The 12,155-nt window shown below is 41.6% G+C and overlaps 1 protein-coding gene across 3 annotated transcripts in view; it reads right to left on the bottom strand.

Annotated features, from left to right (window-relative positions):
* PREX1 (phosphatidylinositol-3,4,5-trisphosphate dependent Rac exchange factor 1) overlaps positions 1-12,155 on the bottom strand; it is a 346,981-nt gene that overhangs the window by 72,784 nt on the left and 262,042 nt on the right. The gene's annotated exons all lie outside the window — the stretch shown is intronic.

The raw sequence follows: 12,155 nt of genomic DNA, 5'->3' as shown, positions 1-12,155 counted from the left end.
AGCCTTGCTCTGGTCTTGCAAACTGAAGGCCATGGCTTCCTTCATTGAATCAATCCATCTCATTTTGGGTCTTCCTTCTGCCCTGCTGCCTTCAACTTTTCCTTGCATTATTATCTTTTCCTATGAGTTTGGTTTTCTCATGATTTTACCGAAGTATGATAGCCTCAGTTTACTCATTTTAGCTTCTAGGGAGAATTCAGGTAATAGAATATAGCTGTTCAAAGTATGTCTGATGGACCATATTTAACCTGCAATGGCTACCATTTTGCTTGTGCTACCTGAAAGACTACTTCTGTCCACATGAGCCCAAGCATGTTTTAATATCTTGCTAAGGATTGAGAGCAATCTAAACAGGACAGGTCTGAGGGCCAATCCACACATTATAAAGTCCTCGTGCCTCTCAGGTGTGTTTCTTTCTGAGAGTTCCTCACTGAGAACTCAGTTCCCAGGAACACATGGGTCTGATTTGGCTCAGGGTTGTATTGTGCAGGGAGATGGGTCTTAGGCCTTCCTCCTGCCATTCTCCTGACCTGGAAGGGCCACAGGGAGCTGCTAACTGACTCACTAGGAAAGTTTACATGTAGCTATCAGAAGATAAGAAGTTTCCTCAGTGGGGTAAACAGCTGTTCCCTGGGGTTCTTTCGAGCAAAGAAAACAGCATGGATGTATGGAGGGAGGCTTTAAAACCCTTCTCCCTGTGCCATGGTTCCAGTTTGAATTGGGTCCAAATCTGCCAGAAGAATTAATTTCTCACGTAGAAATTCCAAGAATATCTCTGATAGAAAGCCTTCATCATGGACACAAGGTATGAGCCAGCCTGGAGTGACAGTCTACGCTACCTTGTCTTCTGAAATTTTCCTGTGATTCACATTTCTTACAAGTGAGTACATGGTCTAGATACAAGACACTGGATTTCTCTAACAGCTATCATTGTCATGGCCAACGGCCAAAAGGATGTTGGACAAAGTCCAGTGAATTATCAGACATCTGCTTGTCAATTGCTTCTTCCAAGCAAGATAGCACTCAACATGCCTCCTGATAGTATCCCTCTTTTATTGTCATTACATCCTAATACACTCTGGGTTTATCGATTACAAATCCATTCCACAATTAACAGCGCAATCGTAAGCAGACACCCTTCTAAATCCACTGAAGCTAACAAGGGGTGTAACTCTGCTTAGGACTGCACTATAAAACATGCAAAGACTGAAGCATTTCAACAAACCACTTGGACATTGATTTATTCTACCACATACATAGGTAATGTTTTGCTGTAGAACTGAAACACTCCGAATGAACAGCTATATACATTTTTGAGATTCTAAGCAAGCGCAGGTACACTGTGAACTCCAGTGAGGAATTCAGCTTCCTAAGAATGCCAGATCCAAAATAGAGCACATTTTTAGATTTTCAAATGCAAATAGGTGTGGAATTGTGGTACACGCAATGTGTACCAAAATTTCAGAAACAGAAGCAAATGAGGCTGAATGAGATTTTGAGTTGTCAGTGGGATGGATTTCACTCTCCTGTTCTGCTCTTCCTCCTTTCTCTGACTAGCAAAAGCAGAATGAGTCATGCAAAAGGCATAAAAAGTATACAAACCTCATTTCTTTGCATAATTTATATCCATCAGGATTTAGTTCTTTTTATTACATACTATTTTTATTTTTAGTACACGTAGCCCAGCCTATGGAACTGACAGAGTCACTTGAAATATTAGCTTTAATAAGAATATTCTTAAAGGTGCTAATTTGCCTATATTTAGCTAAATTTGCAAGACCCACCCCCGCTGAAGTCCAGTTATGAATGTCTGCTAGAGGTAACAACAAAATATGAACAGAAGCGTATCTGGGCTCCCTGCCTCACTTCATTCTTACCATCATCAACATGAGGGTTACATACTAAAGAATGTACACACATTTGCCTGCACTGTGAAATCACCAAGCTATATCCAATGTGCTGAACAAAATGGCTATAGCACAACAACTTAGCAATGAGTGCAGAACCCACCTTGCCTCTGTTGTGAACTCACCAAGTGACCTCAGGAAAGTGACATAGATGAGAGTCAAGTCAAAACGTGCAATTTAAAAGGCCTTCATTACAAGCAGTCCCACCTAGATATGGAGACCAATCTCTCACCTTCTACCTGCATCTCAAGCTGCACACAAAGCTATACTTGGGGAACAGAGGCTTTTGGAGGTTAAAGTATTGGGGAGACTTCAAGCAGTTAAGTTGGCTGGCAGCAGGGGTTTTTTTGTAGAAAAAGCCCAGCAGGAACTCATCTGCATATTAAGCTATATCCTGCTTGGGAAAAGGCCCTGGCTGGCAGAATTCCCAGCTGTCAGACTCATCATCCAGTGGTTCTTGACAGTCTTGAGCCTACTTGTTGCTTTTGGTTGATAAAATGTCAAAGGTGAGAAAAGACAGAAGTTGCTAAGCAACAGCAGTGTCAGTGTCAGCAGCCAAGTAGGCAAGACTTGCAGAATGAGGGAGGGAGAGAAGATGCTTAATGTTCTCCAGAAGGACACCCAGAGACAGTACAGCTGGATGTACAGACCTCATTTGCTGAGAACCATTTGGCCCTCCATGTACTTAGCCTATATCACCATTGTGACTTCCAATAATGGACCAACAGTGATGACACTTTCCGTCTTCAACCATCATTGTCACACCTGGGAGACCTAGGACTAAGCTGAAGGAGTAGGCTCCTAAGCCTGTTGGTTTAGGATTAGGTTCATGGCGAGAGGGAGTGGTAGAGCATCAGCTTGGTAAGCAGAAGGTTCCAGGTTCAATCCCCGGCATCTCCAACTAAAAAGGGTCTAGGAAAGGAGAAATGAAAAACCTCAGCTTGAGACCCTGGAGAACCGCTGCCAGTCTGAGTAGACAATACTGACTTTGATGGACCGAGGGTCTGATTCAGTATAAGGAAACTATATATGTTCATATATATGTTGATGCACTTCCAGAACTGGTAACTGACCACTTCTCTGTCCCTTGACTCCTTATTAGTCATATCTAGCGAGACCTGCCAGGGCAACACTGCTAATTCCAGTCCATGAAGACCTTCCCACTGATATTCAGGCACACTGGGAGTGGGAAAGTGCCTTGACTTTTAAGACATCCCCCCCCCCCCCATTTTCTACATCATCTCAGCCATGTAAGGGTATGAACATAAGAACATAAGAGAAGCCATGTTGGATCAGGCCAATGGCCCATCCAGTCCAACACTCTGTGTCACACAGTGGCAAAAAATTTTATATATACACACACACTGTGGCTAATAGCCACTGATGGACCTCTGCTCCATATTTTTATCTAAACCCCTCTTGAAGGTGGCTATGCTTGTGGCCGCCACCACCTCCTGTGGCAATGAATTCCACATGTTAATCACCCTTTGGGTGAAGAAGTACTTCCTTTTATCCATTTTAACCTGTCTGCTCAGCAATTTCATTGAATGCCCAAGAGTTCTTGTATTGTGAGAAAGGGAGAAAAGGACTTCTTTCTCTACTTTCTCCATACCATGCATTATCTTGTAAACCTCTATCATGTCACCCCGCAGTCGACGTTTCTCCAAGCTAAAGAGTCCCAAGCGTTTCAACCTTTCTTCATAGGGAAAGTGTTCCAGCCCTTTAATCATTCTAGTTGCCCTTTTCTGGACTTTCTCCAATGCTATAATATCCTTTTTGAGGTGCGGCGACCAGAACTGCACACAGCACTCCAAATGAGACCGCACCATCGATTTATACAGGGGCATTATGATACTGGCTGATTTGTTTTCAATTCCCTTCCTAATAATTCCCAGCATGGCGTTGGCCTTTTGTGCAAACACACACTGTCTTGACATTTTCAGTGAGTTATCTACCACGATCCCAAGATCTCTCTCTTGGTCAGTCTCTGCCAGTTCACACCCCATCAACTTGTATTTGTAGCTGGGATTCTTGGCCCCAATGTGCATTACTTTGCACTTGGCCACACTGAACCGCATCTGCCACGTTGACGCCCACTCACCCAGCCTCAACAGATTCCTTTGGTGTTCCTCACAATCCTCTCTGGTTCTCACCACCCTGAACAATTTAGTGTCATCTGCAAACTTGGCCACTTCACTGCTCACTCCCAACTCTAAATCATTTATGAACAAGTTAAAGAGCATGGGACCCAATACTGAGCCCTGCGGCACCCCACTGCTTACTGTCCTCCACTGTGAAGACTGCCCATTTATATTCACTCTCTGCTTCCTATTACTCAGCCAGTTTTTGATCCACAAGAGGACCTGTGCTTTTACTCCATGACTCTCAAGCTTTCTAAAGAGCCTTTGATGAGGAACTTTATCAAAAGCTTTCTGGAAGTCAGGGTAAACAACATCTATTGGGTCTCCTTTGTCCACATGTTTGTTCACCCCCTCAAAGAAATGTAACAGGTTAGTGAGGCAAGATCTTCCCTTACAGAACCCATGCTGAGTCTTCCTCAATAACCCGTGTTCATCAGAGGTGGTGACTTTAGACATTAAGGGATCACTCTGGAGCAGATGGTTGGCTGGAGGGTGGTAATTAGAGCAAAACCCCTCATACTTCAGGGGACAGAAGTATACATTTGTGGTATTCCAATAAGAACTCTTCCTACCTAACTGAGAAGTGCTAACTGCTATTGGAGCCAAAGGCAATAGAATTTTGAAAGGTAAAAGTAGCAGAAATGTGCTGATTTCTCCTACATTCAGAAGGAGAAAAAGATAAATAATATCCTGAACCAGACTCAGTAAACCTGACCAAATATTAAGTCATAGCTGACATTTACAACAGCCAGATGTTTCTAGGAAAATAGCCTTCATATAAATGCTGACCTGTTTTTAACAAGTTCAGATCTCAAAGATGAGAACAAAACGTTGGCCTAGGAGCCCATTCCAGCATAACATTTTTGCTCCAAAGAGGAGTACATTTGGAGAAACACATGAAAAAAATTATCTGCTGGTATCTTATATGAAAGATCTGCAAGCTAGGTGCCTTGTCCACCCTGCTCTCAGATTATTCCCCAAAAGCCCACATTGTCTTCAAATAATGTTTTACATGTTTATTCTTTCATTGCATAAAATGTAGTGAAGGAATTTATAAGTGGTCTGAGTTACATCTTTTAGCATAGAGTTAGTGTGAAATTCTAAGCATTACCAGATCCTTTACATCTTGTCTATAAAACACAGCTATAAGTGATCAGAATGGTGTACTAGGCACAGAATACAACTTGAGAAATCTTTCATTCTCAAAAAGGCAAGTTCCATCCTTGTGACTGGGAAGAAGAAGAACAAGACTGTAGATTTATACCCCGCCCTTCTCTCTGAATCAGAGAGTGGCTTACAATCTCCTTTAATCTTCTTCCCCCACAACAAACACCCTGTGAATTGGGTGGGGCTGAAAGAGCTCTCACAGAAGCTGCCCTTTCTAGGACAACTCTTGAAAGATCTATGGCTGACCCAAGGCCATTCCAGCAGCTGCAAGTGGAGGAATGGGGACTCAAACCCAGTTCTTCCAGATAAAAGTCCGCACACTTAACTGGTGCAGTGTATCCTTGAACAGTTGAGCAACTCCTTTTGAAATTTCATTTCACTAAATCACTACTCCATTTCACTGAATCACTACACCAAACTGGCGCAGTGTATCCTTGAACAGCTGAGCAACTACCTTTTGAAATTTCAGAGACCAGGAAAATAGCTGAAGCAACCAGAAGCAGGGCTTTTTTTTCTGCTGGAGCCCACAGGAGTGGAGTTTCACCTGGGCTGGCCAGGGCTCCAGCTGGCCCAACGCACCATGTGGCAGCCACATGCTCCCAGGCCAGGCAATTTGGGCTAATGTACAAATGAGCTCCTGCTGGGCTTTTTCTACAAAATAAAAGCACTGACCAGAAGTATAAACTTTAATGCGGGGTAGTGGTTCAACTGCCCTGACCAGAATGGCCCAGGCTAGCTCAATTTTGTTAGATCTCAGAAACTAAACAGGGTCAGCCCTGCTAAGTATTTGAATGGGAGACCATCCGGGAAGCCCAAGTTTGCTACACAGGCAATGGCAAACCACCTCTGTTCATCTCTTGTCTTCAAAACCCTACGGGGTTGCCATAAGTCACCTGTGGTTTGATGGCACTTTCCACAACCTGTGGTTAAAGTGTTACTAGGATCAGGAAGATTCAGTCAACGGCTATGAAGTTTAGTGGATGACTCTGGGTCAGTTATGTTACTTGGCCTAACCTATAGACTTGTCGTGTGGATAAACTAGAGAAGTGAAGACCATGTATGTTTCCCCAAGCTCCTTGGAGAAAGGATACAATAAAATACATTAAATTGCAGAGTAACTAAGGTAAGGGTAGAGAATTAGTACAAAGTGCATAATTTATACAGGTTGCAGAATACAGATTGCCTCATTGCATATTTTTTTTTAAAGTGTGGAATACACATACACACAGTCCTGTTTATAAACAGCCCACAGGTATAACTGACCCTTACCTAAACCTTTATTTCTGTCATCTTTAATGCCATTAAAATCTATTTAATAAAAAAAAATTACACTGATTTGTTTAAAAGCAAAAGACAGAAAAATGCCAAGGAAAATATGCTGCATTCGGCAGGCAGCTCTGGCTTTCTCCCCTCCCCCATTAGGAGCATCAAGTCACTAGAGGGTTTTCCAAATGGTCTACAGCTGCTGCACTGGCACTGAACCATGTGCTGAATAGCTTTGTAGTATCAAAGCGCAACTGAAGAGCCCAAGAATGCAATAAAAAGCATTATTGCTAGGTTTCAAATCTTGGGTGATCTGAGCCAACAGCTCTCCTGTTCACCAGGATTTGGGTGCTGTTCCTGTTTGTAGCAATATTTTAAGGTCGAACAGGGCAGAAGGGCAGCTGGTCAAAGCAAGTTATTCTTGGAAAGTCAAGAAAAAGATTCCTTTGCAAATCGTGTGCTTCTGTAGTCTCAAAACACAGATTATTTCTTCCCCCAGCACTGAATGTTCAACAGGCAGCTGTCCAAAGAAATGACGGAGAGCTTCATGTTCATAAAACCGTTGGCTAATCTCAGCAGATAAATCTTGGTGTTGCCAGAGTTCATGTAACAATGGAAAACAAGGAGTTTCACTCATAATCATGTACTCAAATGATCAGTGAGAATAGTTGCCAACCTCTAGGCGATGACTGGAGATTTCCCAGAGTTACAGCTGATTTCTAGGCTACAGAGGTCAGTTCTCCTGGAGAAAACGGGAGCTCCAGAGGGTGAACTCTATGGCCCTATCCCCTGCTGAGGTCCCTTCCTAGGCTTTACCTTCAAATATCCAGGAATTTTCCTACCCATAGTTGGCAACCCCAAGTGAGAAGGACTGATTCTGAAGAATTATCTCCATTTCTAAAGCTAAACAGATCTGGGCTTGTCCTGTTCTGGGATGGGCAACTTCCTGGGAACTCCTTTTGTACCCTTCATGGCAGCTTAGAGCAGCAACTGTGGTTTACAACTACCAGGAGGAGGGCAGAGGAAAACTGGACTCAGACGCTTGCATCATGGGTCTGTGAGACATGGAAAGGTATACATTATGTTCCCTCTTCCTGTGCTTCCATCAGCCAGGAGCAAGCCAAGGACAACAATGCTGTCCACATCTCAGGGGCCTGGACCAGACTGCTGCTACCATGGCTTCAAGAGATAACGATGGGCTAGCATAGCCAATGTCTACTGCTGCCTCCCCCCACCTCAGACTGGGAGGAGCAGAGGCTGCTTGGACTATTCTTGTGGAAACACAAGATGGGGGCAGAGCAATGACAGATGTACACTCCACCCACTGTCTGTTCCTGTTCTGCTGCCACTAGGAGTGAGCCACACCCAAACAGTACCACCAGCAGCTGGAAGGCTTGGCTCAGAAAAGGCTAAACAAGCAGTGGAAGTCTGAGAAGGGAAGAAAGAAGCACAAGGAAATCTATGCAGGGGACAGTGACAAGCAGGCTGAAGCAAGATCAGAGTAGGAAGCAGAGGTGAGAACATGGTAGAAAGACAAGGAAAGAGCATGATGTCAGAGCATGGCAGAGAGGTAGAGAAGGAGAAAAGAGCAGAAGGAAGAAGCAGATATAAGAGTCTGATCATTTCCTTGAACATGTTCTTAGCATTTTTTAAAAAGAAATCAATTTTCTGGTGACCATTCCAGGACCCCCACCTATACCTAGAAGCCCAATACCTAAAAGTTTAAGAACCCCAGGCTTGGGGGAGGAGGGGAGCGGATGGAATACTAATTGAAACAAAACTGTACTAGAACAATAATACCCTAATAACATGAAAAATCAAAGCTTATACAACAGAATATCAATTTGGTACTACTGTTAGGGTCCTTCATAATAAGCATCCAGGCAAACTACCAATTATAGTAAGGCTCCAGTATTTTGCCTCTCCTGCCCCCTCTCCTTCCCTGCTGTGCATCTGAGCCTTCTTCTCAGTGGTTGTAGAAGCAGCAGCAAGGATGATACATTCAAGGCAGCACGTCCAAGCATGTATGCAAAGATTAACAACCAGTGGCTAGGATTCAGGGTACATCGCTCCATCATGGAGGGTGATGCTCTAGGCCAGGGGTGGCCAACAGTAGCTCTCCAAATGTTTTTGGCCTACTACTCCCATTAGGCCCAGCCATTGGCCATGCTGGTTGGGGCTGATGGGAGTTGTATGCAAAAAACATCTGGAGAGCTACCGTTATTGAAACCTGTTTATAACGCCATACTGTTATGTTAATTTTAATACTCTGTAATTGTTTTAACCATATTTTATAAGTACAATTGATGTAATGTATGTTTTATGTTGTGAGCCGCTCTGAGCCTGCTCCGGCGGGGAGGGCGGGATAGAAATAAAAAATTATTATTATTATATATTATCCCTGTTCTACCCTTATTGCTGCCAGTGCCAGTGAGAAGGGGCCACAACTAGGCTTTTTTTTTTTTATTATTGTTGTTTTAAAAACCCCACATGTGAAACCCCAGTGCATAAAATTACAATAGTTACTCAAGTTAAACATTAATAGATATCAGAAAGAAGAACATCAACCTAACTTTCATATAGTGAATACAAGAAAAGTAAAGCGATACAGTTTACAACGATATCAAATCAAATCAGCTAAACATTCATCATTTGCATAAATGGACTCCAAATCTCATTAAAACGACACATTTGTCTACGACCAGAAAACGATATTTTTTCAAAAGCTGCAAGTTTCAATAAGTCATCTTCCCAAAGAAGAATTGGAATTACATCATTTTGTTTCCAATGTTTAAGAATTTGGCGTTTTGCTATCAACAGAGCCCTTCCTAACCATAATTTTTGCCCCTTCTTTAATTTCCATTCTTTCGGAAAAAAGTTTAGTATTAAGTGACTATCTTGCCATGGTAGTTGACGTTTAATTGTATCCTTTATTTTCAATAACACCTGTTGCCAAAAATTCTGAATCACCTCACAGTTAAATAGCATATGTGTGAGATTTGCCTCTCTGCTCTTACATCTCCAACACTCTGCTGAGGATAGCATTGCTCTCTTAAACATACGAAGTGGGGTCCAATAAACTCTATGCAATACTTTCTGTTGTATAGTTATCAACCTGATGTCCAAAGTGGACTTCCTAATTTTATTACAACAATCTTCCCATTGGTCCAAGTTCACGTGACATTGAACCTCTAGATTCCATTTTTGATTTAGTGCAGATAGGTCAGGTATTGTAATCTCCTTCAGTATATTATACAACACTAAATTGGATTTCTTCTGCTCAAATGCCTCAGACAGTTGACCAAACAATGGCGGGCACTGTGATGCCGCCAACGCATCAGGCCCGAACACAGTTCGCAAGGCTTGTTTTATTTGCATAAAATTCCACTGATATAATGGTAAAGATGTTATTTGAGTTGGAAATTCATAGTGTGCAATAAACTCATCCTCTTGATTTTTTAACTGATCCAAAGAAACAATACCGGCGTGCATCCATCGAAGCCAAAAAACCGGCTTATTGCCTATCTTAATTAAAGGATTGCCCCACAAAGAGGCTTTTTCATGCGAGAAAGGGTCAGCGTTAACCAGTTTCAGTGTCAGCTCCCATACTTTTCTAGCTGAAGTAATTGATCTCAGTGGATGTTTTATCACAGAGAACGTCGAACCTAGTGCATAGCATCCCTCCAATGAAAATATCATTGCGCCCTCAAGCGATGCCCAGGTCGGTGCGTTATCCAAGCTGACAAGATTCCACCATTTAACTGCAGCTAATAAAAGGGCTCTGTGATATAATAACAGGTTCGGAACCCCAAAACCACCTTCCTTCACCTCTCTCTGAAGCTTAAGCATAGAGATCTTAGGTCGACTGGAGCCCCAAATAAACTTAGATAGGATCCCATCGATTTTATTGAACCATTTCTTAGGGATTAGAATAGGAATGCCTCTCAAAATATAAATTAATTTTGGAAATATGCACATTTTTAAAGTATTAATTTTCCCCCATAATGACAGGGTCAAGCCCTTCCACCTTTCTAGATCTGTCGTTATATTGGTTAATACCCTATCTAAATTAATCTTAACTAGCTGCGATAGATCGTTGGGCAAAAAAAGGCCTAAATATTTCACCTGCCCTGTTGTAACTGCTAACTGGAAAGAGCTATAGTCTAAACTTCCACGCCCTAATGGCATCAGCTCAGATTTAGACCAGTTTATTTTATACCCAGCTAACTTGCCGAAATTGTCAATTATTGTCATTACAGCTGGGATAGAATGCTCAGGGTTCGACACAAACAGCAATAGATCATCTGCGTATAAAGCAAGTTTATATTCCAAACTCTTAAATTTAATCCCTATGACGTCCTTAGATTTTCTAATGGCTGCCGCTAAAGGTTCAATACACAAATTGAAAATAAGAGGTGAGAGAGGACACCCCTGTCTCACACCGCGATTTAATCGAATAGGAGGTGATAAATTATCATTAATTTTTAATCGGGATGATGGATTATGGTATAATAATTTAATCCATTTTATCAATGATTGAGGAAAATTCAAATGTGATAAAACCGAAAAAATAAAGTTCTTATGGATTGAATCGAACGCTTTTTCAGCATCCAAAGAGATTAGCGCTGAGTTTTCCATAGAATCTCTTTGCAGATCAATTATGTCTAATGCCAACCGGATATTGTCCTGCCCATTTCTGCCGTACATAAATCCTGTTTGGTCTTTGTGTATCAAAGACCCCGCTACTCTCTTAACCCGATTAGCCAAAATTATTGCTAAGATTTTTATATCAAGATTAATTAGAGAAATTGGTCTGTAACTAGTACATTCCAACCGATCTTTATTGGGTTTCGGGATCACGATTATCAAAGACTCATTCACTACTTCTGGTATAGAGTCATTTTGATACCAAGAGTTATATAACTGATGTAACTTAGGAATCAGCACATCCTGAAATTCAAGGTACCATTCAGATATAAAACCATCTGGGCCAGGGGCTGTACGGCGTTTTAAGGAATCAATTGCGACCTTAATCTCTAGACTAGTTATTTTTTGCGCAAGATCCACTTTTTGTTCACTATTTAATTTACTTAGTTCTACCCATTTCAGAAAGCTAGATATCTGTGACTCTTCTGCTATCTGTGGGATATTATATAATTGTTGATAGAACTCAAAGAAAGAGTTAACAATCTCCTGTGAATCTATGCAGATCTTATTCTGTCTATTTTTAATCGCAATGATTTTTTTATCAGCTTTTTCCCTTTTTAATTTATTTGATAATATTCTTCCTATTCTATCACCTGACTCCCAGTGCTGATGACGAGATTTGTACATGATTTGCTCAAGTGTATGATATTTTAATAAATTAATTTGATAATTCAAATTTTGGATCAATTTATAGGATAGCACATTTGGGCTTTGATACATTATTGTCCAAGCCTGAGTTAACTCGTTCTCCAGAGATACAAGCCGCTCTTTGCTTGTTCTTTTTTTATGTGCAGTATAGGCAATAACTTTCCCACGGATCACTGCTTTAAATGCTTCCCATTCTATAGATCTAGAAGATGACGAGCCTTCATTTATCTCAAAGAACTCACTGATTTCTCTTCGCATTTGTGATACAAATGTGTCATCCGCTAACAAAGTAGCATTAAAGCACCAGGCTGTTTTTGGTTTT

Source organism: Heteronotia binoei, chromosome 2 (assembly GCF_032191835.1).
Source record: "Heteronotia binoei isolate CCM8104 ecotype False Entrance Well chromosome 2, APGP_CSIRO_Hbin_v1, whole genome shotgun sequence".
In the NCBI taxonomy this organism is placed as follows: domain Eukaryota; kingdom Metazoa; phylum Chordata; class Lepidosauria; order Squamata; family Gekkonidae; genus Heteronotia; species Heteronotia binoei.
This window is presented reverse-complemented; position numbering and strand designations above follow the sequence as displayed.